General features: G+C 47.7%; 1 pseudogene; it reads left to right on the forward strand.

Annotated features, from left to right (window-relative positions):
* The first annotated feature begins 1117 nt into the window (after nucleotides 1-1117).
* Nucleotides 1118-27852, forward strand: LOC149345507 (uncharacterized; annotated as a pseudogene).

The raw sequence follows: 27852 nt of genomic DNA on the forward strand, positions 1-27852 counted from the left end.
AGTTCTTGGGGGCGACTGACAAGAGTTCATCAGCGTCTCCCGTGTCATCTCCGTTCCTCCTCTCCTGGCTCTCTACCACCGCCTCCCGGGACGCAACGCCAGCGACGCATCGCAACTCGCCAATCCGCGTCTGTGTCACCTGCAAGCCCTTCCCGCTCCAACTGGGACGGTTTGTATCCGGTGCTCTCCTTTTTGTCTCTAGTGTTGTACGCGTTTCTACTGTGTGTTTTCCTTGATGTTTTCGTATCTTTTATTGGCGCTTTTCCTTTAAAATATAAACACGGCTTCGTTTTGTTTTGTTTGATTCCTTTGTTCCCTTCCTGGAACCTGCACGCGAATACGTTCCCCTTCAACAGTCGGGGACGCGTCCACCCGATTCGCGACAAATTGGCGTCGGCGATAGGACGAAGCCGTGTTTTTTTTTTCCTTTCCTTTCTTGAGTCTAAAAAGAAACGATGGCAACGCTCAAGGGGTTGGTTGAATTAGGCGAAAAGATGGGGTTGAGGGATGTCGAGCTGCGTTCGTGGGTTGCCGCTGAGCAGGAGAAGGAACGCGCTGCACGTGCAGCCGAACGCGAGCATGCCAAGGCTCAAGCTGAAGCCGAACGCGAGCATGCCAAGGCTCAAGCAGAAGCCGAACGCGAGCACGAAAAGGCTCAAGCAGAAGCCCAACGCGAGCATGCAAAGCTACTAGCAGAGGCTGAAGAGCGGCGATTGCAGCTCCAATTAAAGCTCGCAGAAGCTGGTGGGGGTAATCGAGAACCTGCAACGGGGCCCTCAGCAGCGGTTAGCCCACACAAGTTGATCTCGCCTTACGATGATCGCAGGGATGACTTAGATGCATAGCTCAAAAGTTTTGCGCGTATCGCAGAAGGGCACAGCTGGGCTAAGGAAAAATGGGCTACAGCACTCAGAATGTCTTTGACTGGGGAGGATCTCCGTTTGTTCGGTCGATTATCTCCCGCAGATTCAATGGATTATGATAAGGCAAAGCTTGCCCTGCTCCAACATGTTCGGTTCACAGCATAGGGTTATCGCGAAAGGTTTCGTGAGTGTAAGCCGCTGGATAAAGAAACAGGGAAGCAATACGCAACGCGCTTGCTCAGTCTTTTGGATCGATGGGTCGAGATGCCGGAACGGCCACGACGTACAATGATCTACGTGACTTGGTGGTGGCCGAACAGTTCATGAGGAGCTGCCATACTCGTCTAGCGATTCTCCTGCGACAAAGAGAATGCAAGACGCTAGACAAAATGGCTGAGGCAGCAGACAACTTTCTAGAGGGCCAGCGGCAAAGAAATTTGTCTGTGTTCAAAGATCCGTTCGAGATGGGCATTCCGAAAGAGCAGGATGCTCCATCAAATAGGCAGTCGGTAAGGTGCCTCCTTTGTAATCGTTAGACATAAGGCTGCCGACTGTCGCTCAAAGACAAAGCAGCTTTATTGCGTCCATTGCCGGCAAACAGGACATGAAGTAAGTTCTTGCTCAAGAAAGCAAGAAAATCAAAACCAGTCGTTCTGTTGTATCCAGCCAGAGAGTGTTGCGCTCGAAGCGATGTCCGCAACGGCAGGTATGCTTGAACCAGCTGAGGATAAGGTGGTAGTCGGGCTGGTCCGGGAAAATCTTTCAGACGCACAACCCATGCCTGTCTTAGAGGGAGAGCTCCGTGGCCTACCCGTACGTTTCAACAGGAAAATGGCGCAAAAGACGTGGACAAAAGAGACAAACACGACAGGACCAGCGCCACCAGCGTGTTTGTCTCTTTTGTCCACGTCTTTTGCGCCATTTTCCTGTTGAATCATGAACCAACTAGCCCAAACTAGAGTTCTTCTTTACCCGTACGTGTTTTACGGGACACAGGGAGCAATACGGTGGTTGTACGGAGGGCCCTAGTTCCTGACTCCGCTCTCACCGGCTCGAGATATACGCTGTTCCTCATTGATGGTAACAGTTTGGAAGTTCCCGAGGCAGAAGTCTATATCCCTTCCCCTTATTTCACTGGGACAACCCTGGTGAAGCGCATGGAGACACCTTTACACGATGTCATAATTGGAAATATACCAGAGGCCCGTGAGCCGTCAAATCCAGATATTAATTGGAAGAAATCAAGGCCCGTAGCTAAATTACGTCCTGGCATATTCAATGACGGAGGATTATGCCCAGTGTACATACAGTTCTACTATCCGGTGTGTGTAATCTGTGCGAATGCATTGAAGTAGAAGTTGTGCTTTGTTTTTTCTTCTTTCGTTCTCAGGTTATGAATTGTTCAGTGTGTACACATTCACTTGTATGGTATAGACGTGTTTAAAGTTTATCTCTGGTGTTCTGTATAATTTTCATTTTGCGTTTGCCAGGTGTAGAGTGTTTCACCCCATGTATTGACCCCTGTGTGCGCGTTTCCATGTGCCTCCATGTGCCACTGTGTACAGTGCCTTCGTGGACTTCGGTGAGATCTAACTTTTCTGTTTACTACATAAAAAGAAATGTTGTGTGCACCGACGGCAGTTTTTTCTGTGAAAAAACTTTTCCGAAGGGGGGGGGGGCATATGTGATGTGCACACCGCCCTGGTGAGGGATTTTTGGAACGCGGCGTGTCGGCAGCGGTGCGTCGGACAGCGGAGCGCCATACGTTCCAGCCCCGCGTTGCGCGTGGGCTCGTGCGAGTGGTGTGCGCGAGGACGGCATGAGGAGCCTAGAGCTACGTGTCAGCAAACCGAGGTGTTGAGGAAGACACCGTAGCAGAAGTCTGCTCGTTCAAGCGTGGAAGTGGCAGCTGTCGGACGTTGGATTCGAGCTGCCGGTGGCTTCCCTTGAATCATCGACTCAAGATCATTAAGCCTCATTAAAGCGTGGAGGTGGCAGCCGCCAGACTTCAGGTCTGTGCTGCCGTCAACTTCCCTTGAATCTACGACGCAGGCCTACTGCAATTGCCATTTTGCTGTCAAGGCCTCCTTGGATAGGCTGCACAAGCCTACGGCGTTTTGGAACGCCATCGACAAGACCTGGCCACGGTTTTCCTGCTGCAGCCACCCAGTTCGTGGGGGCGACGGATAATAGTTCGTCAGCGTCTCCCGTGTCATCTCCGTTCCTCCTCTCCTGGCTCTCTACCACCGCCTCCCGGGACGCAACGCCAGCGACGCATCGCAACTCGCCAATCCGCGTCTGTGTCACCTGCAAGCCCTTCCCGCTCCAACTGGGACGGTTTGTATCCGGTGCTCTCCTTTTTGTCTCTAGTGTGGTACGCGTTTCTACTGTGTGTTTTCCTTGATGTTTTCGTATCTTTTATTGGCTCCTTTCCTTTAAAATATAAACACGGCTTCGTTTTGTTTTGTTTGATTCCTTTGTTCCCTTCCTGGAACCTGCACGCGAAAACGTTCCCCTTCAACAGTCGGGGACGCGTCCACCCGATTCGCGACAGTGGTGCATGGGGGCTCAACTTCCCAAAACGACTCAGGCTATAAGGGACGATGTAGTGAAGTGCTTCAGAAATTTCGACCATCTGGGGTTTTTTAAAGTGCAAAGACAGCAGAGTACGCGGGCTTCTAGAATTTCGCACTCATCGAAATTCGGCCGCCGCGGCCGGGATCGAACCCGCGTCTTTCGGGTCATCAGCCGAGCGCCCTAACCATTGAGCCACCGCGGTGGAGCCGAACAAATATTAGTATGCTAATTACTCGTTAGAAATTGGACGGAATGAAAAGGGGTGTAATGGTGCTTCACTGTACTGAAACAAATGGTGTGTATGTGTAGAAGTGGCGTAGTATGCCGTGCTCTGTAAGCTAGATAAGGATTGATGATTGGTAATCGATAATTGGGATTGTAATCGACGATCGTTACCGGTAAAGTGAATGTGCATTGGTAATCGCTAAGAAATAATAAAAAGAAAAAGGAGGAAAAAGAGCTACCGAGAATCTCACGCACCGGAAGTTCTACGTCACATTACCTAAAAAGAGATAATGCGCGCAAAAGAAAACAGGACGAAAGAGAAGGCACGGACAAGCCAGGCGTCTCATGACGCCTGGCCCTGAGCATTGGCAGTGCTCAGTATCGTGAATGCACCTCACGCCTTTCGTATTTGAATCAATATTGTGTTTCAAATGTGTGTCGTAACATTGTTGGGGTGCAAACAGGTTGCTCGGACGATTCCAATGCTTGCTTGGTCATCCTCCTTTATTTACGGCACATTCCGCAGCATCGATGCGATGTGTGATGTTTGTTCAGGGCCCTGAGCTGCTCCCCCTCAGGACGATCGTCGCTAATTGCTCTCGCACGTATGCACCATATGCCTATGTAAAGAAAAATACGTACCACAAAACTAATTTTAGTCTTGTTACCATGAAGGACAAGAAATTTCGGCATATAACTGAGAGAAAATTTTGCGGTATTTTGTCTCTCTTCGCTGTGCAATCTACAAATGGCTGGTTCAGAAAAGACACTGAACAACTAGAAAGTTTCTGTTGACGGCGAGCATATAACCAAGACGGCGGCAGTACTTAGACAACAGAGTGATTTCAAATGCGTACTTACGTCCTAGCAGCACGACGTCGCCGTCATAAAATCCGCCTTCACCGCCGTGGCCTCCACCACTCAAATGTCAGTAAATGTTACTGTTAACCACTCACTTCTTTCGGAGCGAAGTTATTCAACACTGAGACAAGGACGACAGGGTTCCACCATACTTGCACTGGGCGTACGCATGGAAGACAATGTCATCTTCGATCGTGGATTGATCAAGCAACACGAGGAAAGACACAAGAAACTGTATAACACAAATTCAGCGAGGACTAGCGAGTGCCAGCGTGTTTTCGCAGCTACCTTCATCGCTTCACACTCAACCCAAACGCAGGAGAGAAGAAAAACCTGTTCCAAACAAATGCAGGAAAGGTGGGAGAGCACTTCTGGATGACGTCACCGCGCAGCGACCGGACACAGTGAACAAGTACGCTCGGAGCCCCCTCTCCATTTCATGGAAGCGTCGCAGGGAGTGTGGTAGGGAAGGCGGCTTGTTGGGTAGTGGGTTGTAGAGTGAACGCCTTCGCGCCATTTCGAGGAAGGGGGCTGCGAGGGACAGGACAGACAGAGAAGAGTCCTCGGGTAAGGAACCAAGGCAAACAGAAAAACCAGGTTTGAGCAGGTTTTTTTGTTGTCAGCGGACCCATGAAAAGCAGGGAAGGTGGGGGTGAGAGGAACGAAAAAAACTTGAAAACAAAATTTTCGCAAAGGCAGGTTACTCGCGTGACGTTTCTACAGGTGTTGCCTTTATTTTGTTCTCTCTCGCACTGTACCTTTTCGCTAGCCCGAATCGTCGCCCTTTAAAGAACACTACAAGCTGCCGGCTCCGTTGAATTAACTTTTTCTTGTTCGTCGATAGAGATGTTCTGGGCGATTTGTGATTAGTATCACTTCCTGGTACGGTGAGGGGTGGGGCCGCTCGCGATGGCGCTTGGCCAAGTTGCGTTATCAATGTGCGATCACTTGACGAAGAAGAAGCGCAAAGAATGCCTGCACGAAAACCCATAATTTTGTGTCTTGATCGATGCATTGCTACAGACTGCTGCTAGGGGACATTAAGAAAGCTGCTGCAATTAACGCTACGGTAACAAACCTTTTGCAGCCTCTGGCGCAGTCGCCGGAGGCTCGCTATGTTCATCAACCAGTCGTCAATTCCATGCGCCACATGTTGCATCGAGACGACGAAAGCGCTTGCAGTGCTGGCGTAATTGGAGTGCATTGAAACAAGCAAGAAACCTTATGCTGGCAGCTTTCTCCGCGGCGACCGTAGCACACCAGAAAAAATTGCAATGCGATAAACGCAAAAGCAGCACCAACAAATCTCAGAAGCGGGTTCTTTTGTTTTATCGACGTTCAAAGAGCAGCTCTTCGTCAGAGTGAAATGTGTAAGGTCTTGTTATTTGGGGACGCTTAACCCTTCTACCTCTGATGTAGGATATGCAGCCAAACTAAACGTGAGAATGTCAACTCTTCCCGTGTACAACTAATGCACGTGAGACTGTCGATAGGTGTTGCCCCACAACTCGCTAATGGCGGATGATGTTTCTCCACTGTGAAGCCCAGAGTAATCTGCGCCGGATTTATGAAGGCTATGTATACGAGGTCTGTTAGAAAAGTATCCGACTTTATTTTTTTTGCGAACACCTGATGAATATGAAACAAGTGCGCTTGCATCAGCTGAACTTGAACCTTCCTGCGCATGCACGAATTTTTTCCGGCCTGCCGGTAGTGTCAGTCGCTGTGACGCAGCGTTTGAATGAGGCATTGCGCAGTGCTCTCGTCGGTTTTTTATTGCAAGGAAAATGGCGGAGCGGCAGGAGCAGCGCTACAGCACCAAATTTTGCCAGAAACTGGGCGACAGCCAAGTGGAAACAATTCTGAATATTCAGACGGCTTTTGGTGATGATGCTGTGAACAGCACACAGATTAAGCAGTGGTACAATTGGTTTAAAGACGGCCGCACATCGATGGAGAGAGAGCCACGCTCCGATCGCCCATCAACATGCCGAATTGAACAGATCACTGTTGAAGTAAACGCTGTGCTGATGCGGGGCCGTCTTGTTACTATCCGAGAAATTGCGGAAGAGATGAGCATCTTCAATTTTTCTGCACATTCTATTATCACCGAAGATTTGGCCATGGAGAGAGTTGCGGCAAAATTCGTGCCGAAGCTGCTCACGGTGGAGCAAAAGCAGCTTCGTGTTGAAGTCTCACAGGACACGCTGGATTCTGTAAACAGTTACCCCGACTTTATCAACACCATAATCACTGGTGACGAGTCTTGGGTGCACGGATACGACCCGGAAACCAAATCCCAGTCGTCACAGGGAAGCATTCCATGTCACCAAAGCTAACGAAGGCCCGTCAAGTGCGCAGCAATGTGAAAGTGATGATGACTGCTTTTTTGACTTCATCTGTGTGGCACACCACGAGTACGCGCCCCACAGGGTCAAACAATGACTAAGGAGTACTATTGGAATGACCTCCGTCACCTACGTGATGCTGTGCGGCGCAAGAGACTGGAGTTGAGGTCAACAGGAAAGTGGCGCATCCATCACGAGAATGCTCCTGCACTTTCCTCGCACTTGATTCAGACTTTTTTGGCGAAAAACAAGACTCCTGTAATTCAACAGACTCCTTACTCTCCTGATATGGGCCCCAACGACTTCTGGCTGTTTCCCAAAATCAAGAAGCCATTGAAAGGAGCGCGATTTCAGACAAGAGAGGACATTATGGCTGCCACGACGGCTGAGCTAAACTGAGTTCCGAAACAGGCCTTTTCAGAATACTTCCAACAATGGCAGCACCGCTGGGAGAAATGTGGGGAGTCCCAAGGATACTACTTTGAAGGTGTTTAGGTTTTCAAGGCTCCAGCTATGTCAGTTTTTTTCTTCAGCCAAAGGTCGGATACTTTTCTAACAGACCTCGTATTAGCCGTTTGCCCGCACACACTGCATGTTTTGCTACTGCGCAGCTCACGCTTAGGCCTTTTCTACCAGATATGTACGATACAGGCGGAGATGTTGGAATCGCATTTGTGGCCATGCCTAGCCCATATAGTTTATATGCAGGACCCATGTAGGCTACAGGCGGGAATAGGGAATACTGGTGTTAGCCCACACACAGCCCAATTGGCTCCGTCAGGGTGCTGCACGGGCAGCCCCTGTTCGGTGTGGCCGCACTTCACCGTCATGTAGACCCATCTTTTATGCACACGAACTGCACACAGCCGATGCTTACCACTTTCATATCTGATTTAGAACACAGGCGGTGAAGAAGTCGGAATGGCAAATGTGCCATGCCGAGCCCACGTGGGACTGTTGCCGGTGTTGCTCAGACAGCCCAAACTGCATGCCTTAAACGCTTCGCCACTGTGAAGCCCATAATTTAGCCCCTGAATTTACTACGCGGGACCCATGTAGGCTGAAGACGGGAATGCTAGCTCTTTGCCCACACAAAAACACTACGGCTCCCTCACGGCGGTGTACGGGCAGTCCCTTTTGGGGTTGCCGCACTTCACCATGATAGAGCCCGCATCGTAGCCCGCGTGAATCTGCGGTGGGACCTAGGTGGGCGGCCCAGTCTGTTTGAGCCCATGCCTAGCCGACGAGGGTACCATTCGGGCACGAAGTGGGCAGCCCCAGCGTTTTGTGCCAGCACTGCACCCACGGGGGACCCATGTGGGTTTATTGCGGGCAGTCACCAGCCTTTATTTTTTTTTTTTTTTTTTCAATTTTTCAATTTTTATTCTCCAGTTATACACTGGAACGTTCTCCGGGCTAAAAGGACCGACTGGGCCTTGACTGAGTCCCGGAGACGTTTACAGAGCAGCGACAGGCAGGACATACGGAGAACTACTATACAATACAAAAATTAAACAGAGTATACACATATAAAAAGTACATACATATGTACAAAGCACACAAAAGAGGACACTTGTACAGAGTTATATAACTACAAAATGCGAGGAAGAAGGCAATTACAATTTACTAAAGTATTCGTGTAGTTTTTTACGCGAAAGGTTATTCATATCTTTATGGCGATTTAATATAACAGGTAGATTGTGCTTTATGGACTGCAATTTATAATTGGTGCGAAAATGAGGAACGAGCCAAGGATCGGTGTTACGGGTAGCAACATTGTGTTCGTGGCGTGTCAATGAAGATACACGTTTAAAAAAAGATTGGAACTCTTTTGTGGAAAAGAGAAATGACTTCAAGATGCGATACTCATAAAAGTGATGAATTCGGATAATATTGTAGTCAGGAAAACTATCGGCGGTGGTCAAGCCAGGATCAATATTTGCGATGTGGCGCATAATTTTCTTTTGAAGGATACTGATTTTGTTTATGTTGGTTTGTGTTGTGGTAGCCCAAACTAGATTGCAATAGTTTATTTGAGAGAAAAATAAACCATAATATACTTGAAGCCTAGCTTTTACAGGAAGTAACATTCGACAGCGGGATAGCGCGCCAGCAACGACAGAAAGCTTCTTGCAGATGTGACCGATATGATTGTTCCAGCTCAAATCGCTGTGAAACGTTACGCCTAGGATTTTATGTTGTTCGACGAGTTCGATAGGTTGGCCTTGATATTGTAGTACGCTGTTCATTTTAAAAATCTTATTTCGGGCGCGAAATAATATTGCTTTGGTTTTGGTAGCATTAAGTTTAAGAAAATTAGACTGTGACCACATGCATATTTTACCGAGTATTTCATTACATTTTACAACTAGTGTGTTTGGGTCACTACCGGTAATTAGAAAGCTACTGTCGTCGGCATAAATGAAAAATTTAACTGTTTTGTCAATTTCCACTAAATCGTTAATGTACATGTTAAAAAGAACGGGGCCCAATATACTTCCCTGCGGCACGCCGCAGACAATAGGTAACAAGGAAGATTGTTGGCTGTCTAGGGATACGCGTTGTCTTCTGTTACTCAGGTAGGACTCAAGCAGCATTAGCGGTTCTCCACGAATGCCGTATGAATGTAACTTGCCAAGAAGAATGTTATGGTTTAGGCAGTCGAAGGCCTTACTAAAATCAATGAAAACGCCTAGTGTAAATTGGTTGCTGTCAATGTTTTGTACAATTTCTTCTTTTATTTCCAATAACGCTGATTCTGTTGATCTACCCTTTCGAAATCCAAATTGCGCATCGCTAAGAATATGAAATTTTTCTATGAATTTTGTTATGCGGAAAAGAATTATTTTTTCAAGTCCTTTTGAAAAGACGGGAAGCACTGAAATTGGCCGGTAGTTAGACATTAGGTTTTTGTCGCCGCTTTTGTAAATTACCGATACTCTGGCTACTTTCATAGCGTCTGGAAATGTATGTGTTGCAATTGCCAAATTAAATATGTGGACAAGCACAGGAGTAATATATTCAAGGACATATTTGATTGGCTTGATTTGCAAGTTATCAAAGTCGAGGGCTCTACTGTTTCTAAGGTTCAGAAATGAACTGAAAACTTCAGATACATTTGTTGGTTCGAAGAAAATACTTCCCAAAGGAACGTTACTGATATTGACTGTGTTTTGGGGCACGTGTGTGGCATTACTGATTGGCCCTGCTATATTTACAAAGTGATGATTAAAATGGTCAGCAAGCTCTTTTCCAGATAAGTTTTCATTGGCATGTAATATGAATTTCGGGGCTTGATCAATGTTTCCGCGATTTAAGACCCTATTTAATATTTTCCAGATAGCAGTGGGGTGCTTTCTAGAAACATCGGCGAACAGCTGCTGGTAGTAGGTCATTTTCGCTTGTCGTAGTGTAGAATTTAACTTATTGCCCATGTCGACCCCACATGGGCCCACCACTTTGTGCTACTTGGGGAGTAATCTCAATTTTAAAATTTTTCGCAGTGGGCGAAGCCCTTATGGGGGAGCCACAAGTAAGGTGAACTCCGTGTTCAAAATTATTTATCAATTTTGAAGTAAAGTGCTATCGGAGAGCCTCTCGTCCCTTCAATCCCACCACGAAGGTGTCGTTGTTCCCCGTCTGACGTGCGGCCAACACTTTATGTATTGCTGATAATGGCTCTCTTGCCCCCATCTCAGTGAAGTCAGTTCCAGTGGTATACGGCACATCGAATAGCGCTGGGACCTCACGCAAAAAAAAACTAGGAGGGAGCTCCAGCGTCGCCTTCAGAGTTCACGCGATAGGATGCGCACTTCTTGCCTCGTCTGCTTTTTGCGCTTAATAAATTGTTTGAAACAATGAGTGATTAATATGATCTGGCGCTTTCACAGAACATCGACGGAAGAGGCAGAAGAAGAACGGTAGGACTGACCGGCAGAGAAAAAGAGAGAAAAAGAGCAGAATGACGCTTGTAGGCTTCGTCGTCGTCCTGCTTCTACCGATCTCCTCTGTAAATAAACCCACGTGCGTGCATAGGACGTAAGAACTTTGGTGGAGGTGCAGGGCACCGACCACGGAGCGTTCCATCTATCGAAGGAGCAGTCGACTCGCAGGCTTCCCACCACTGCCGTCGGAGATTCCAGGAGACGACAATACCGAGCAAGCCGTTCCATCCACAGCGAACAACTGGGCACATTATCGAGAGCCCCGCACATTCTTCGGAAAACCTGAGGAGGACCTTGACGAGTGGCTGAAACACTACGAAAGGGTGAGCAAATATAATCGCTGAAAAGCTGCTACTAAACTGGCCAACGTGGTGTTCTTCTTTGCCGCCACTGCCTTTGACTGGTTCGACAATCATGAGGTTTCACTAAGTTCATGTGCTACCTTTCCAAGCGATATAAGGAAAAATTTGGGGATGAAACGGCAAAGAAGGAGCGTGCGGAACAGACGTTGCTTCACCGCGGGCAAGTATCAGCAAAAACTTGCACGAAGCTATCTTAAAGTTATGCAAGCTAGGAAATTCCAGTTTGCTGGAAGAAAACAAGACCTTATAAAAGGAATTGCGGAAGACGTTTATGAATTCCTGATTAGCAAAGAGAGCTTGAGCACCACCGCTTACGTCATATAATATTGTAGAGCATTTGAAGCTGTTAAGCTGTGTCGAATCACTAGTAAATTCGGAAGACTGGCCAATGTCACCTTTATAGACAGTGTTGAAGCCAGTCCTTCACATTCTATGGCTGATATGATACGAGAGATTGTGCCCGAGGAATTGCCCATATACAGGGACACCTTCTGCCATACAGAATACCTGCGACACAGTTCTGCACCGCAGGCAAATGTTGCCGCCCTGTCTACTCCGTGGGCTCAACCTAGTGGCACTTTGCCTATGGACGATCGGAACAGCATTGACTAATATTATGGCCACCAGCCGACGGAAAGGAGTCCCACCTACCCTGGAGACGTGCTTCGTCAGATGCGAGAGGCTGGCTACAACGAATGTCACGACTTTGTTCGCCAATACTCTTATGGCGGTGCCTGGCGCTCTTAACCTTTGTGCTACCGGTGTTGCATTGCAGGGCATATCGCTAGATATAGCCGCTGCCATTTCCCGACTGTTCAAGACTACCGACCCCGGTGAACATTCACGGACAACTGTACATCGAACAGCAGCAATCCGCGACTGACTCCTTGGGACAAATACCATTCGACAGATTTGCGGAGTTGATCGCCTGCAACCGATTGCAGTGGGGCGCCGCCACCTCAGCGCAAATGGCGGTCACCTTCTCCTCGACGTCGTGCTTCCCCTCCGCCTCCGCGAAACTAGGAGGCGCGCCCGATGGGGGTGAGGCCGCCGGCGAGTCGATGACGTCCATTATACCTCTGCCTGTGTTTAGGTTGAAGAACAAATTGGAAGTGTTTATTGATGGTGTGAAAAGAACGTCTATTGTAGACACTGGAGCTACAGTATTCGGTATGCGTTTGCGGTTTAAGAACCGTTTAGGCAGGAAAGTATTGTTTAGTGGTGACCGTGCAGCGCCGGTGGGGAACGTTTGGTTCCACTTGGTGTGGGTGCTTCGAATTTTGTTATTGGTGGTGTAACGTTTAGAACAGAATTTGCAGTGCTGCCTCGGTCAACGCATGATGTGATTCTTGGGAATGATTTTCTGCAAGAGAGTAGTGCAACTTTAGGCTGTCGTAAAAGAGAGATTGCTTTGAATTCTTCACTGCTTTCAGCTCTTGTGGATAACTCGACACCTGATTTTGGAGCATTTGCGGTTGAAGAAGACACTAATGTACCAGCTTTATTTGTAGCATTCGAGCGGGTTTCCTCTATTCACAATCAGTGCGAATCTTTTGAAGCTGTAGTGGAGCCTACGACGCTTGCCTGCTCTAAGAAGAATATCCTCGTGCCTCGTTGCGTCATTCCCCTACTGAAAAATCCGGTATGAATTTTAAACCGGAACCGCATACCGGGTTATTGTACAGGATTTGCGATACCGGATTACCGGAATATCCTGTATAAAACAGGACAGTCCTGTATAATACAGGACTCTCCTGTTTTGTACAGGATACTCAGGTAATCCGGTATCGCAAATCCTGTACAATAACCCGGTATGCGGTTCCGGTTAAAAATTCATACCGGCATACAGGACAGTCCTGTATTCTACAGGCTAGGCCCGTATTATACAGGAGGGCCCTGTATCACAGGACAAAGGCAGGAATAAAATGCTTCAAATATATCGCACTTGGACTAAATCTGCCCAAAAACTGGGGCCATAAGTGTACATGCCAAATGCTGCAATATACAGAGCCTCAGAAACTGGTAATTTGCGATTATCAGCGACTCGTATTGCAGTCGATGTGCAATTGTGTTATTTGCTCCCAGCTTTTACCAAGTATTGGTAGCTTGGTGAGTATTATAATGCATCAAAAACTCCAAAAGATGTTTATTTTTTTCGCATGTCTTGAACCAGCTCACTGAGGTAATAATTTAACTCTTTGCGACGATCTACCGGCGCTGGGGTCTCTACAGGGTGCTGGCCAATGAAGTAGTCAAAAGCACCTGCTGAAAAGTAAATATGATTGGTAGTACATAATGCCCCCAGCTTATCATTTAACTGGGGACTGACACACAACATTATGCATTGAGCACTGTTACATGCAACTTACGGTCATTATTACTTTATTCATTGCGCAAATGCATAGAATCGCTTCAGTTACCTAAATATACTGAGCATTCTTTAGCCAAAACACTACGCACACTAAATATAGTTGAAACGTTGAATCAAGATGCAAGAATATATCTCGTTAGTGTATGTATGCTCTCTGCAAAATTCGATGATATTCATAGGCATGTTTATTGAACCATGACATGAACGCCCCCCCCCCCCCCCCTGAACTTGAAAATTTGTATCTTTCAACCACACAAGAACACTGCCTGGTACATAAGAGAAAAAGATATATTTACAGATACCAGCAGTCTAGGGCAAACATCGCGTCCCATGAATTTTAGAACCGCACCTTGTCCATATTTTAGCACCGTGATAAATTATTAGACTTCAACGATTGCTTCGATGCGCAGACACAACGTACAGTACCTTAGAATCTCGCACAGTCCGTATGTCGACGTCGTCGCGGCGAACAGCACGCTCCCACGTAATCCTACGTGAGTCTTTTGGGAACGAGAACACAAGCACTTTTGGTCCGTTGTCATAGTTTCCTCTACAGTTGGGCACGCAGCAGCGACCCATTGCTTCAACAGCAGGTCACGACACGCAAAGATTTAGGTATCACGATGACAAGCAATTTCCTAGCCAGCACTCACGAACGCAACAGCAATAAAAGCAGCAGCGCACGCTGACATGTCCGGCTACACGACTACGGAAGGGTGCAGAACTGGTTGAGGGAAGAAAGGAGACGTCTCAGTGTCGGAGGAATGCGGAGGGGTCAGCGGTCAAAGTGGCTGACGTCAGAGCGGGGGGAAAGGAAAGCGCGCAGGCCTCAGACCCAGGAAAGCAGAGAAGGCAGTGATGAGAGAAAAAAAAAAGCTTTAAAAAAAATTGCGAAGAGACGGGTTACTCGTGTAAGGTTTCTACAGGTGGTTTTTGTTTTTATTTTGTTCTCTCGAGCGCTGTATCTTTTAGCTAGCACGAAGCGTCGCCCTTAAGGGAACACCCAAGCTGCCGGCTCCGTTCAATTAACCTTTTCTTCGTCGATAGAAATGTTCTGGGCGATTTGTGATTAGTATGTCTTCTTGATGGAGTGAAGGGTGGGGCCGCTCGCGATGGCGCTTGGACAAGTTGCGTTATCAATGGACTATCACTTGATGAAGAAGAAGTGCAAAGAATTCCTGCACGAAAACCAAGAATTTTATTTCTTCACCGATGCGTCGCTACAGACTGCCGCTAGGGAACATTAAGAAAGCTGCTGCAATGAACGCGACAGTAACAAACCTTTTGGAGCCTCTGGCGCAGTCACCGGAGGCTCGCCATGTTTATCAGCCAGTCGTGAAGTTCTCTACTGTGAAACCCAGAGTAATCTGCGCAGGACTTACGAAGACTGCTGGCGGATGTATACTAGCCGTTTGCCCGCACACAGCAGCCCTGGCTTTGTCAGGGTGCTGCACGGGAAGCCAATATGGCGGTTGCGCGCTATTCACCTTCATGCAGCCCCCGCCTTTCATACACAAACTGCATGTTTTGCCACGCTTAGCCCTTTTCTTTGCCTAACCCTTTCAACAAAACCGTGTATGTGTCGATTATCGCACTTATGCGCACGCTTACCCCCCCCCCCTTTCCCCTTAAAAATATCTGCTGGCGTACAACAGTCAATCTGCAGACCAAGCACCAAAACCGCAGCACATATCGCTCTGAATACAGGCTGGTATGTCCGGTTTGAGCTCCGTACCGGACTAGTCTGTCCGGTTTAAGCTCCGTACCGGACTGGTCTGTCCGGTTTGAGCTTCGAACCGGGAATGGACTGTCCGGTATGAGCTCCGTACCGGAGCGGTCTGTCCGGTTTGCGATCGATACCGGACCGGTATGGACCGGTATAGCGATCAAACCGGACGGGTCTCGCCGGTATGAGAGTGATACCGGACCGGTATGAAACCGATATGTTCCGGTAAAATCCGGTTTGCCGCGATACCGGATTTTTCAGTAGGGTCCCGTGGACAGAGGCCGTACCGAGCTGTAGACAATCAACCACTCTGAAGAGCCAGCTGTGTGGCCTCGGGGCCTCAAACTGGCCCGTTTCGAGAAAGGCGTGACGGGTTTCGTCGCGGCGTTATCCAGCTCTGTCATTGGGCAGCACGTGAAAAGAGATGTGGAGACCCAAGCTAAGGGTATGATTAATCAGTCTCTTCCCACAACCGAGCGTCGCATTCTAGTGGAACTACTTCTGAAGCAAGTATTCGTGTTCGACTTTGCCAAGGAGGATTAAACACCGCTGCCTACCAGTAATATTCCTCACAGGATCAACACCGGCTCCGCACCTCCCATACGCCAGAAGCCCTATCAAGTCTCAGCCACTGAACTTAAGTTATAGATGACGAAGTTCAAAAGATGCTAAAGCGAGATATAATTCGAGAATCTTCCAGTCCTTGGGCAGTTTCAGTTATCCTTGTTAAGAAAAAAAGATGGCATATGCAGGTTCTGTGTTCACTACCATAGCTTAAATACGGCCACGAAGAAGGACGTCTACCCGCTTCCACGTATAGATGACGCAATTGTTGTCTGCTCTCCACATCATACTTTTCTTCTTTTGATTTGAGATCAGACTGCAGGAAAATCCCCATGGACACTGCAGGTAAAGAAAAAACGGCATTCATAACAGCAGACAGACTTTGTGAGTTTAAAGTTATGCCTTTTGGATTATTTAACGCGCCTGCAACATTCGAGCGGTTCATGGATACAGTGCTGCGTGGACTAAAGTGGCAAATTTGTTTGTTATTAGGACGACGGTGTACTTTTTGGCAAAACATTTAGGGAGGAGAACAGCCGTCTGGATATCGAGCTTGATTGAATGGAACGAGCAGGTCATCCTGAATTCTAAGAAATGTCATTTTGGGTACCGTGAAACAATTGCTTTTGGTCATTTAGTTGATAAAGAAAGTGTTCGAACAGATCCAAAGAAAATTGAAACTCTCAAAAGTTTTACGGTGCCCCTCTCAGTGAAAGAGCTGCAGAGTTTTTTAGGGCTCTGCTCGTACTTTCGGCGTTTTATAGCAAGGTTTCCGGACATCGCTTTCCCACTCACGTGTTTGCCGCATAAAGATGCACCGTTCAAATGCAGCAGCGAATGTGACGCAGCTTTCCGCCACCTGAAATTTCTTCTGACCTCGGACCCCATCCTATGCCACTTCTGCCCATCAGCACCAATTGAAGTAGTCACTGATGCAAGTGGTATCGGTATCGGCGCTGTACTTATACATCGCCATGGCCACGATCAGCACGTGGTAGGATATGCCAGCCGCTCATTGAGCAAGTGCGAAAGGAATTACACGGTTACTGAGCAAGAATGTGTCGCCGTTGTTTTCGCTGTGTAGCCCTTCCGCTCATACCTGTACGAGAATGCTTTCACCGTCGTGACCGACATCTGTACAAGAATGCTTTCACCGTCGTGACCGACCACCTTTCGCTTTGCTGGCTAGTGAGTCTTCGTGACCCCTGTGGACCGCTCGCTCGATGGGCTTTGCGCCTACTAGAATTTAATTTTACATTAGTGCAAAAAAGCAGCCGTACACACTCAGATGCTGATTGATTGTCTTTCGCAGTTGCCGCTTCAAACGACTAATGACGACGCAGACAACTTTGATTAATACTTGGCTTCACTTTCACAAGCCATTCCCGATCCTCAAGTTTTCACAACTGAGCAACGCAAAGACCAAACATTAGCCTCTTTTTTGATGGCGCTCAATATTTAGCCAAGAATACTTTTTGCATTTGCGAGGGATTGCTTTATAAGAAGTCCGCTTCTTGGGGAGCACGCACGTTTTTTGTCGTGCAAGAAAGCCTACGCATCACAGTTCTTGAAATAATGCACGACGACGCCACGTAAGGGCACTTGGGAGCGGCCCGAACAGTCCACCGCACACAACAACGATTTTACTAGCCTAACATGCATTCAACTATGTAGCCAGCTTTGTGCAATGCCAGCGCTTTAAGCTGCCGACTTCCAGTCCACCGGGAAAACTGCGGCCAATCAGACCACCAACTGCCCCGTTTTAGCAAGTTGGCATTGACCTTCTTGGACCTTTCCCACGGTCCTCTAAAGGAAATCGATGGATTCTTGTGTGCGTCAGGTATTTAACCCGCCGCTGTGAGACAGCCGCGATACCAGCCGCTACTGAGTCCAAAGTATATAATTTCTTACTTCGATTCGTCATTCTTCAGCACGGCTGTCCTGCAGTTCTCATTAGTGACCGTGGACGCCAATTCACAGCGGCCGTTGTCGGGGAACTTCTCCGCCTCAGCACCTGCAGTTTTCGCCACTCTACGCCATATCATCCCCAAACGAACGATGTGGTAGAACGCACTAATCGGACGCTCACCACCATGCTTGCTATGCACGTCGCTGCAGATCATAACAACTGGGATGGCGTCCTCTCGTTCATTACTCAGGAATACAACAGAGGGCAACATAAGACAACTGGCTACAGCTCCTTCTACCTGCTCTATGCTCGCTCGCCTCGCCGAGGCTTTGACACCATACTACCATTTTTCATCCATGATGAACCTTCTCTACCGACCCCACTCTGCAGAGCTGAAGATGCTTGGCAGCTTGCCAGCGTTCAAATTTTATCTGCGCAAGAGCGTTCTAAGAATCACTACGACGTCCGACACCCAGTAGTTATGTTCCTGGAGACATTGTGTGGTTGTGGACACCTCTACGCAAGCGTGGTCTGTGTCGAAAACTGCTGTGACACTACGCTGAACCGTTTGTTGTGTTAGAGTGCATAAGCAACCTTAATTATGTTATACCACGCCTAACTTCTAGTGGTCGACGGTCGCGCCACTCTCAGGTGGTGCATGTAGCCCGCCTCAAGCGATTTCATCCCAAGCGTTCTATTTAACTCGCCCGACGGCTTCTTCTGCGAGAAGGGGAGTATCACGCGCTTTCACAGATTATCAACGGAAGAGGCAAAGATCCACGGTAGAGCTGACCGGTAGAGAAAAAGGTATAGAAAGAGCAGAAGGACGCTTGTAGGCTTCGTCGCCGTCCTGCTTGTAAATAAACCCCCGTGCGAGCTAAGCACGTGACAATATTAAGTGTTATGTAGCAGTACACGATTCAGCTAGCAAAAAGGCGGATGGATGGCAGAACGTTAGGAGGAAGGTAACTTATGAAAGTAATGATTAGTGCGTCTTGTTTAAGTAGTCCAAAATGGTGAATTCTGAGCGGCCAATGAGCAATCAATGAGTCCATGCTAACATCAGAGGATCAAGGCTAAATCTTAATACTGTAGCTAAACGGTAATGATGAGAAACGCGATAAAGAGCTCTCGGGAAATTCAAGTTGGTGACATTGGCTTAAAATGAAGAATCGAAACTTAGTGAAAACATGTGAATGTACAAGGTTGGGTTTCACATAAGTAACCAGCATAGCAGCCATAAATATTGATAACGAAAAATTGTTTAAAATTATGTAGACAGGTATCATGCGGATACAATTCGTGCTCTAATATTTTATGGGAAATGCACATCAGTAAAATGAAAGATCAGTTCGAGAGATCTGCGCAGTTTCCAGCCTTAACTGTTGGCACTACTTTGGTCAGCTTCCGCTTGTCAGGGATTGAACCAGCAGCAAAGGTTTGGCCGCAGAAAGAATTTGGCTGGAGACATCCTTTGTAGCTAAGATACCGCCGAAATCTTGCCACTCAGCCCTCAGGCACACAATAGCTTGTGGTTATCAATAAGTTCCGCGACACAGCGAGGAGTAGTGGTTATTGCAGTAAAACGATTAATGCATATTGATTTTTCTCTGGAATTAACCCAAGAAAATGGTGTAAGACACTGCGTCAAATTAATGTTCACGCATAAAGCTTCATCATTTGGAACAAAAATGTTAGTACATAGGCAGCCACTTTGTGTTCCTATAATTATGACACACACAAGATATACAGCAAAGGTTCTTCTTATTCATTGAAAAAAAAGGCGGCAGCGAAAAACCCTTTATCTCACGGGTCCATTTATTGCTTTATGAGTGTTTAACGTCCCAAAGCGACTCAGGCTGTGAGGGACGCCGTAGTGAAGGGCTTCGGAAATTTCGACCACCTGGGGTTCTTTAACGTCCAACTGACGTCGTACAGTACACGGGCCTGTAGAATTTCGCCGGCATCGAAGTTATACCTCCGCGGCCAGGATCGAACCCGCATCTCTTGGCTCAGCAGGCAAGCGCCCTGACCACTTTGGCCACTTTTTATCACATATATCCATGAGCTGCAATGCGTGGCATGACATCGTAGTTTCCAACAATTTATCAACAGAACGTAACACGCATGCACAATAATATCTATATCTGTAGTCGCAACAGCATCAGACAATCCAGCCAAAAGCATGTGCATATTTCGCAGTTCGTTCAAAAAATCCAACAGGTAATACATCAGCTACATTGGACGTAAAACATTAACTTGCCTGCAACAGGGCCATTCTGACGAAAAACTAATAGCAGCAGGTAAATATATCAGAACAAGGCTAATCAAACTGCTACAAGCAGTAGAATTATGTAACAGAGCAACGAAAGAAATCGAACATTTCCTCAGAACCACAGAAACAAAGAATCAATGCAGTAAGAACTTACGGCAAAGGTTTTAATTCTATATGGCGGCCGCGGAATTACTGTTATTGACCTTGAACTTTCAGGCATGCGTGCTACCTGCGGATATCTATTTCCGGTTTTCGCTAATATTCATGGAGGACTAGAAAACTAACCAGGCCCAACCCAGCGAAGAACCTCACATGTATGTAAAGAAGTAAAGAAAACTAAGATGTTTAAAACGCATCCGTTACCTCATCATTAAAAGAACCTTGCAATGAAGAATTTAAAATTGCGAACGACCGTTCGAAAGTGTAAGTAAAAGAATAATAACAAAAGTGGCATGATCAAAACTGAAGCTTCTACGCTGTAGGTAGCCAGAAACGCGATCGGTGTAAGAAGGTAAAGATACACCCTAGTTAACTAGAAACACGATTGGTACATAAATAGAAAGATGTTCTCGTAATTATTTTAAAAATATATCCTGATGGGGGAAATGTAATTTTATTTTTAATTGCAACCTAGGATATTGCTTAGTAAATTGTTTGATTCGGTGTTGCAGGTCGGCAAATGGGAAGCGAAATTATTGGAGGGCTCCGGATTATATTTATTTCACTAATAATTTTTTAACGTGGGTTGCAACCACACTGCATAAGGGCGTTTATTCATTTGCTTCAATCGAAATGTGAGCACTGGACTGGGGAACAAACCCGCGGTCTACGGTTCATTAGCCTAGTGCTCTAGTGACCGTGGCGGATAGCAGGGTTTTGAATCCCCGAATCGTTATTGTAATAACGTTATCTCGAACGTCAGCAATACATTCTACGCACCGCCAAAGTGCGCTACTTTAAACGTGCGCTGGGATGGGCACAGGCATGAGCAGAAGCACGAAGAACGAGGCACAGACGTTGTAAAACCAGCGCTCTACAAAACCAAAGTGCGTCTAATGAACCTGCTTCTTGTACAAAAAGCACACAAAGCTAGTACACGCACGGCAGAATTTCTTTTTTCCAAACCAAGTTCCAGTGTACACACCTAGACTCCTGCCCCAACCTTTCTACGGCAGTTCTTGCGCAGCAACTCGGCCACGGCGCATTTTAGGAGGCAGACGCAAGTAAGCGCCGTTAACAGTTTTGAACTCTAAAGACTACTAGTAGAACAGTACGACAGGTGACCACTAGCGCATTATATATTTTAGAATATGCACAAGAGTATTGCTTACCGGTACATACGACTGCCTAGTCCTACAAATTGTTTTTTATTCTGATCGCCGGCACCGCACCAACAAGTGCGCTTGCAGCACGACTGCTGCGCAACCACCGCAAGGTCTACTACGTAGTCACAAAAAATAAGAACCTCGAGGTCCTCTTATTCCGAACCATCCAAACCTGACACAGCCCACAGGCTGTTGTACCGACGCAGTGCAGAAACAAGCGCGCACACTTGTGTAATCTAGACCAAGTACGATATGTCGCCAGCACTACCCGAACGTGAACACTTGTGCAATTAGAAACGCTCTTAAAATACCACGCATTTCACGGCGGATCAGAATCAAAGTAGCACACTGGAAGAAGCGTGCAAATGTATACCAGCACCCAAATCGCTTAGCGCGGACGGACGGACAGTGGGCCCCGCTACTGAAGCCATTTACAGAAAGGTATCAAGTGCACCGTTCCCTCCTGCATCTCTCTACACGCACAGCATAACGTGTCTATCTCGTGGTACCTTACTCGATATGTCTTAGTCCGCAAAACTCCCATCCTGGCCTCAAACAACAAAGACCTTCCCCTACAGTTGTCGCAGCTATTTTCTTTGACAATTTTCCTGCTTAAACGTTCTGATTTCTTCAGCATCCCCTTTTTTCACGGACCTTCTGTGTTTCTGACACCTTTTTCATTACCGATATTTCCTAACTTTCCCTCAGTTGCTGACTCTACATTTGGTTGCCAGTTTTCTAGTTCGCTTTCACTATTTTTTGTCCACGTTCCTGATATTTAAATAAGTGAACACTTTCCAAGCTTGAACCTCTGGTCTCATGAACAGGACCGCACTGCCGAAAGTCTGACTAGGAACTCTCACCTCTTTGCAGCTCCTTCTTCGCAGAACCCCAGGTGGTCGAAATTTCCGTAGCCCTCCACTACGGCGTCTCTCATAGCCTTAGTCGCTTTGGGACGTTAAACCCCATAAACCAACCAACCAACTTTACACGTATTGTAATTCCACAGTGCCGCATTTTTTGACAGCTGCATTTCTACTACCTTTAGTATTATATATTTTTCTTGGTCCATCAGATACTCAGCATTAGTATTTATGCACACCCAAAATTACTTGTGCCGCCGCGGTGGCCCAGTGGTTATGGTGCTTGGCTGCTGACCCGAAAGACGCGGGTTCAATCCCAGCCGCGGCGGCTGAATTTCTTTAGAGGAGAAATTCGAGAGGCCTGTGTACTGTGCCATGTCAGTGCACGATAAAGAGCTCCAGGTGGTCAAAATTTCCGGAACCCTTCACTACGACGTCTCTCATAGCCTGAGTCACTTTGGGACGTTAAACCCCATAAACGAAAACAAACTAAATTACTTCTACTTATCGAATATTTTTAGTGTGACCTCATGTATCCGATGCTCGCCACAGGCATCATAAAATATCATGACTGGAGATTTTTCGTTACTAACCTTGAAACCTAATACATCTCTCTCTCCTCTGCAAACCTTGCTTTAACCATTAGTACTATATCATCCCCGAACATAAACCTCGATAATGAGTGTGCAATTCCTTCTCTTTGCTAGGAAAAATCCAGGCTTGAGTCTAGTCCGTTCCTCTAGTTTGGTCTATAACCTTTAGGTACAGCATGAACAAAAAGATGACCGAGGATTTGGCTTTCGAAGGCTTCGCTATATTTGTACCGGTTTGTTAGAGTTTTCCCATTTTCTGAGCACATCGTTGCATCTAAAATGTCGTTTAGAAGATTAGGTGCTCAGTTTTCAACATGCGTAACGCGCAGTACGACCCACAAATTTTCTTCAATAACGCTGTCTTAGGCGCCCTTGATATCTAGAAATGCATTCTGAAGACATAAAACTACGCAGGAGACAGGACACAGAAAAGATGCAGACAGGACGAGCGTAAGAAGGACAAAGACAAAGACAAACAAAGACAGAGAAGGAAGGACAAGGACCAGCTCTTGTCCCTGTCCTTCCTTTTAGAAATGACAGTGAGGGGCATGTGTCCATTTTCAGCAGTCTCGATGCACTGTGTCAATGAACACAGATTGTCCTCTAAACTCATTTACTTCCGAAACCCATATTGAAGGTCCCCTGCCATGTCCTCGTTCTCGACCCATGCCTGCTGTCTGTCCGTCACCACATTGTAAGCCACTGAGGTCGCTGTTATGGGTCGGTAGTTGTTTGCCAGCTTTCTCCCCCTTTCTTCTATATATCATGTTCATCTTTATTGGTCGCCATCCATCGATGTCTTTCCGATCCACACAACTTCACCACCGCTGCGACGAGGAACAAAGAGAAGGAAGGGCAGGGACAAGCGCTTGTTCCTGTCCTTCCTTCTCTGTCTTTTTTCCCTGTCGCAGCGCTGGTGAAGTTGTGTAGTTGGGCTCGGTAGCTGTGTGTCAGCGCAGACTACTAATCCCCTGCTTTTCGCAATGCAGGTGTTTACCCTCGACCTGAAACTGCTTTTCGTCGCTCTACCGTCTGCCTTCTGTTCAACAGTGTCTACGGCCACCGTGAAGTATCATGAAAAAGAGTATTTTCATCCGCCTGCCCCATCACCATTGCTACCCCATCAACTGCCCTCATCGCCTCCAGAGTACGTCATCCCCCCATCAGTGGCCAGCCCCATCGCCAGGAACATCAACATCTGATATTTTAATCAGGCATATAAAGCCCATACTGTCATCGCCGCCGCTCTGTGGGCTCGGCAGCTGTGTGTCAGCGCAGACTACTAATCCTCTGCTTTTCGCAATGCAGATGTTTACCCTCGCCCTGAAACTGCTTTTCGCCGCTCTACCGTCTGCCTTCTGTTCATCAGTGTCTACGGCCGCCGTGAAGTATCATGAAAAAGACTATTTTCATCCGCCTGCCCCATCACCATTGCTACCCCATCAACTGCCCTCATCGCCGCCAGAGTACGTCATCCCGGACCATCAGTGGCCAGCCCCATCGCCAGGAACATTAACATCTGATAATTTTATCAGGCATATAAAGCCAATGCTGTCATCGCCGCCGCTCTGTGGGCTCGGCAGCTGTGTGTCAGCGCAGACTACTAATCCTCTGCTTTTCGCAATGCAGATGTTTACCCTCGCCCTGAAACTGCTTTTCGCCGCTCTACCGTCTGCCTTCTGTTCATCAGTGTCTACGGCCGCCGTGAAGTATCATGAAAAAGACTATTTTCATTCGCCTGCCCCATCACCATTGCTACCCCATCAACTGCCCTCATCGCCGCCAGAGTACGTCATCCCGGACCATCAGTAGCCAGCCCCATCGCCAGGAACATCAACATCTGATAATTTAATCAGGCATATAAAGCCCATGCTGTCGTCGCCGCCGCTCTGTGGGCTCGGCAGCTGTGTGTCAGCGCAGACTACTAATCCTCTGCTTTTCGCAATGCAGATGCTTACCCTCGCCCTGAAACTGCTTTTCGCCGCTCTACCGTCTGCCTTCTGTTCATCAGTGTCTACGGCTGCCGTGAAGTATCATGAAAAAGACTATTTTCATCCGCCTGCCCCATCACCATTGCTACCCCATCAACTGCCCTCATCGCCGCCAGAGTACGTCATCCCGGACCATCAGTGGCCAGCCCCATCGCCAGGAACATTAACATCTGATAATTTTATCAGGCATATAAAGCCCATGCTGTCATCGCCGCCGCTCTGTGGGCTCGGCAGCTGTGTGTCAGCGCAGACTACTAATCCTCTGCTTTTCGCAATGCAGATGTTTACCCTCGCCCTGAAACTGCTTTTCGCCGCTCTACCATCTGCCTTCTGTTCATCAGTGTCTACGGCCGCCGTGAAGTATCATGAAAAAGACTATTTTCATCTGCCTGCCCCATCACCATTGCTACCCCATCAACTGCCCTCATCGCCGCCAGAGTACGTCATCCCGGACCATCAGTGGCCAGCCCCATCGCCAGGAACATCAACATCTGATAATTTAATCAGGCATATAAAGCCCATGCTGTCATCGCCGCCGCTCTGTGGGCTCGGCAGCTGTGTGTCAGCGCAGACTACTAATCCCCTGCTTTTCGCAATGCAGGTGTTTACCCTCGCCCTGAAACTGCTTTTCGCCGCTCTACCGTCTGCCTTCTGTTCATCAGTGTCTACGGCTGCCGTGAAGTATCATGAAAAAGACTATTTTCATCTGCCTGCCCCATCACCATTGCTACCCCATCAACTGCCCTCATCGCCGCCAGAGTACGTCATCCCGGACCATCAGTGGCCAGCCCCATCGCCAGGAACATCAACATCTGATAATTTAATCAGGCATATAAAGCCCATGCTGTCATCGCCGCCGCTCTGTGGGCTCGGCAGCTGTGTGTCAGCGCAGACTACTAATCCCCTGCTTTTCGCAATGCAGGTGTTTACCCTCGCCCTGAAACTGCTTTTCGCCGCTCTACCGTCTGCCTTCTGTTCATCAGTGTCTACGGCCGCCGTGAAGTATCATGAAAAAGACTATTTTCATCCGCCTGCCCCATCACCATTGCTACCCCATCAACTGCCCTCATCGCCGCCAGAGTACGTCATCCCGGACCATCAGTGGCCAGCCCCATCGCCAGGAACATTAACATCTGATAATTTTATCAGGCATATAAAGCCCATGCTGTCATCGCCGCCGCTCTGTGGGCTCGGCAGCTGTGTGTCAGCGCAGACTACTAATCCTCTGCTTTTCGCAATGCAGATGTTTACCCTCGCCCTGAAACTGCTTTTCGCCGCTCTACCGTCTGCCTTCTGTTCATCAGTGTCTACGGCCGCCGTGAAGTATCATGAAAAAGACTATTTTCATCTGCCTGCCCCATCACCATTGCTACCCCATCAACTGCCCTCATCGCCGCCAGAGTACGTCATCCCGGACCATCAGTGGCCAGCCCCATCGCCAGGAACATCAACATCTGATAATTTAATCAGGCACATAAAGCCCATGCTGTCATCGCCGCCGCTCTGTGGGCTCGGCAGCTGTGTGTCAGCGCAGACTACTAATCCTCTGCTTTTCGCAATGCAGATGTTTACCCTCGCCCTGAAACTGCTTTTCGCCGCTCTACCGTCTGCCTTCTGTTCATCAGTGTCTACGGCCGCCGTGAAGTATCATGAAAAAGACTATTTTCATCCGCCTGCCCCATCACCAGCTACCCCATCAACTGCCCTCATCGCCGCCAGAGTACGTCATCCCGGACCATCAGTGGCCAGCCCCATCGCCAGGAACATTAACATCTGATAATTTTATCAGGCATATAAAGCCCATGCTGTCATCACCGCCGCTCTGTGGGCTCGGCAGCTGTGTGTCAGCGCAGACTACTAATCCTCTGCTTTTCGCAATGCAGATGTTTACCCTCGCCCTGAAACTGCTTTTCGCCGCTCTACCGTCTGCCTTCTGTTCATCAGTGTCTACGGCCGCCGTGAAGTATCATGAAAAAGACTATTTTCATCCGCCTGCCCCATCACCATTGCTACCCCATCAACTGCCCTCATCGCCGCCAGAGTACGTCATCCCGGACCATCAGTGGCCAGCCCCATCGCCAGGAACATGAACATCTGATAATTTAATCAGGCATATAAAGCCCATGCTGTCATCGCCGCCGCTCTGTGGGCTCGGTAGCTGTGCGTCAGCGCAGACTACTAATCTTCTGCTTTTCGCAATGCAGGTTAGTAACAAGTTTTCCCTATTTGCTAAAAAAACCAGTAACTACTTTTAATGCAGCTGCCGAGCCCTCAGTGCTGCTGTAGTATTGTTGCCGAGTGTTCACGTGTTCTCCGTTTTCTTTTACTATTATCAGGCGATGTCGAATCTAACCCAGGCCCCGACCGTTACGATTGCATACTTTCCGAGCTCCAGAAACTAACTACCGGGCAAGCTACATTAATTTCCGATCTACAGGACATTAAAGATCAACTAAAAACTACCGAAACAACCTTGACCGACTTAAACAAGCGCATGGACACCCTGGAATCACACTACGCCACACTTTCCACTATTCATTCTGAGATAGACGCCCTGAAAACTTTAAGCACCAAACTTACCTGCAAGATCGACAAACTTGAAGCACGTATGGACGATGCAGAAAATCGCTCTCGCCGTGACAATCTCATATTTTACAATATTCCTGACAGTAACCCCACTGAAACGTATGCAGACTCGGAAGAAACAGTCATTCGTCATTGCTCCAATCAACTAAATTTTGCCATCGAACCCAATCTAATCGAGCGTGCTCACCGCCTCGGGCGCCACTCAACTGATCGCACCAGGCCAATTGTGGTTAAATTCACCTCATCGAAAACTAAAGAAAGCATCATTTCTTTAGGAACTAAGCTTAAAGACACCAACTACAGAATTGGCGAAGACTTCTCCCTTCCCGTTCGTAACGCCCGCAAACATCTTGTAACCCTTGCCAAATCAGTATCCGATAAGTTCTCTTTGCGCTTCAAAACATTACATATTGGACCCAAACGCTACATATTCGATGAATCACCACAAACAGTAAAAGAAGTGAAATAG

Source organism: Amblyomma mixtum, chromosome 4 (genome assembly GCF_055824585.1).
Source record: "Amblyomma mixtum isolate Tamu chromosome 4, ASM5582458v1, whole genome shotgun sequence".
Lineage (NCBI taxonomy): Eukaryota > Metazoa > Arthropoda > Arachnida > Ixodida > Ixodidae > Amblyomma > Amblyomma mixtum.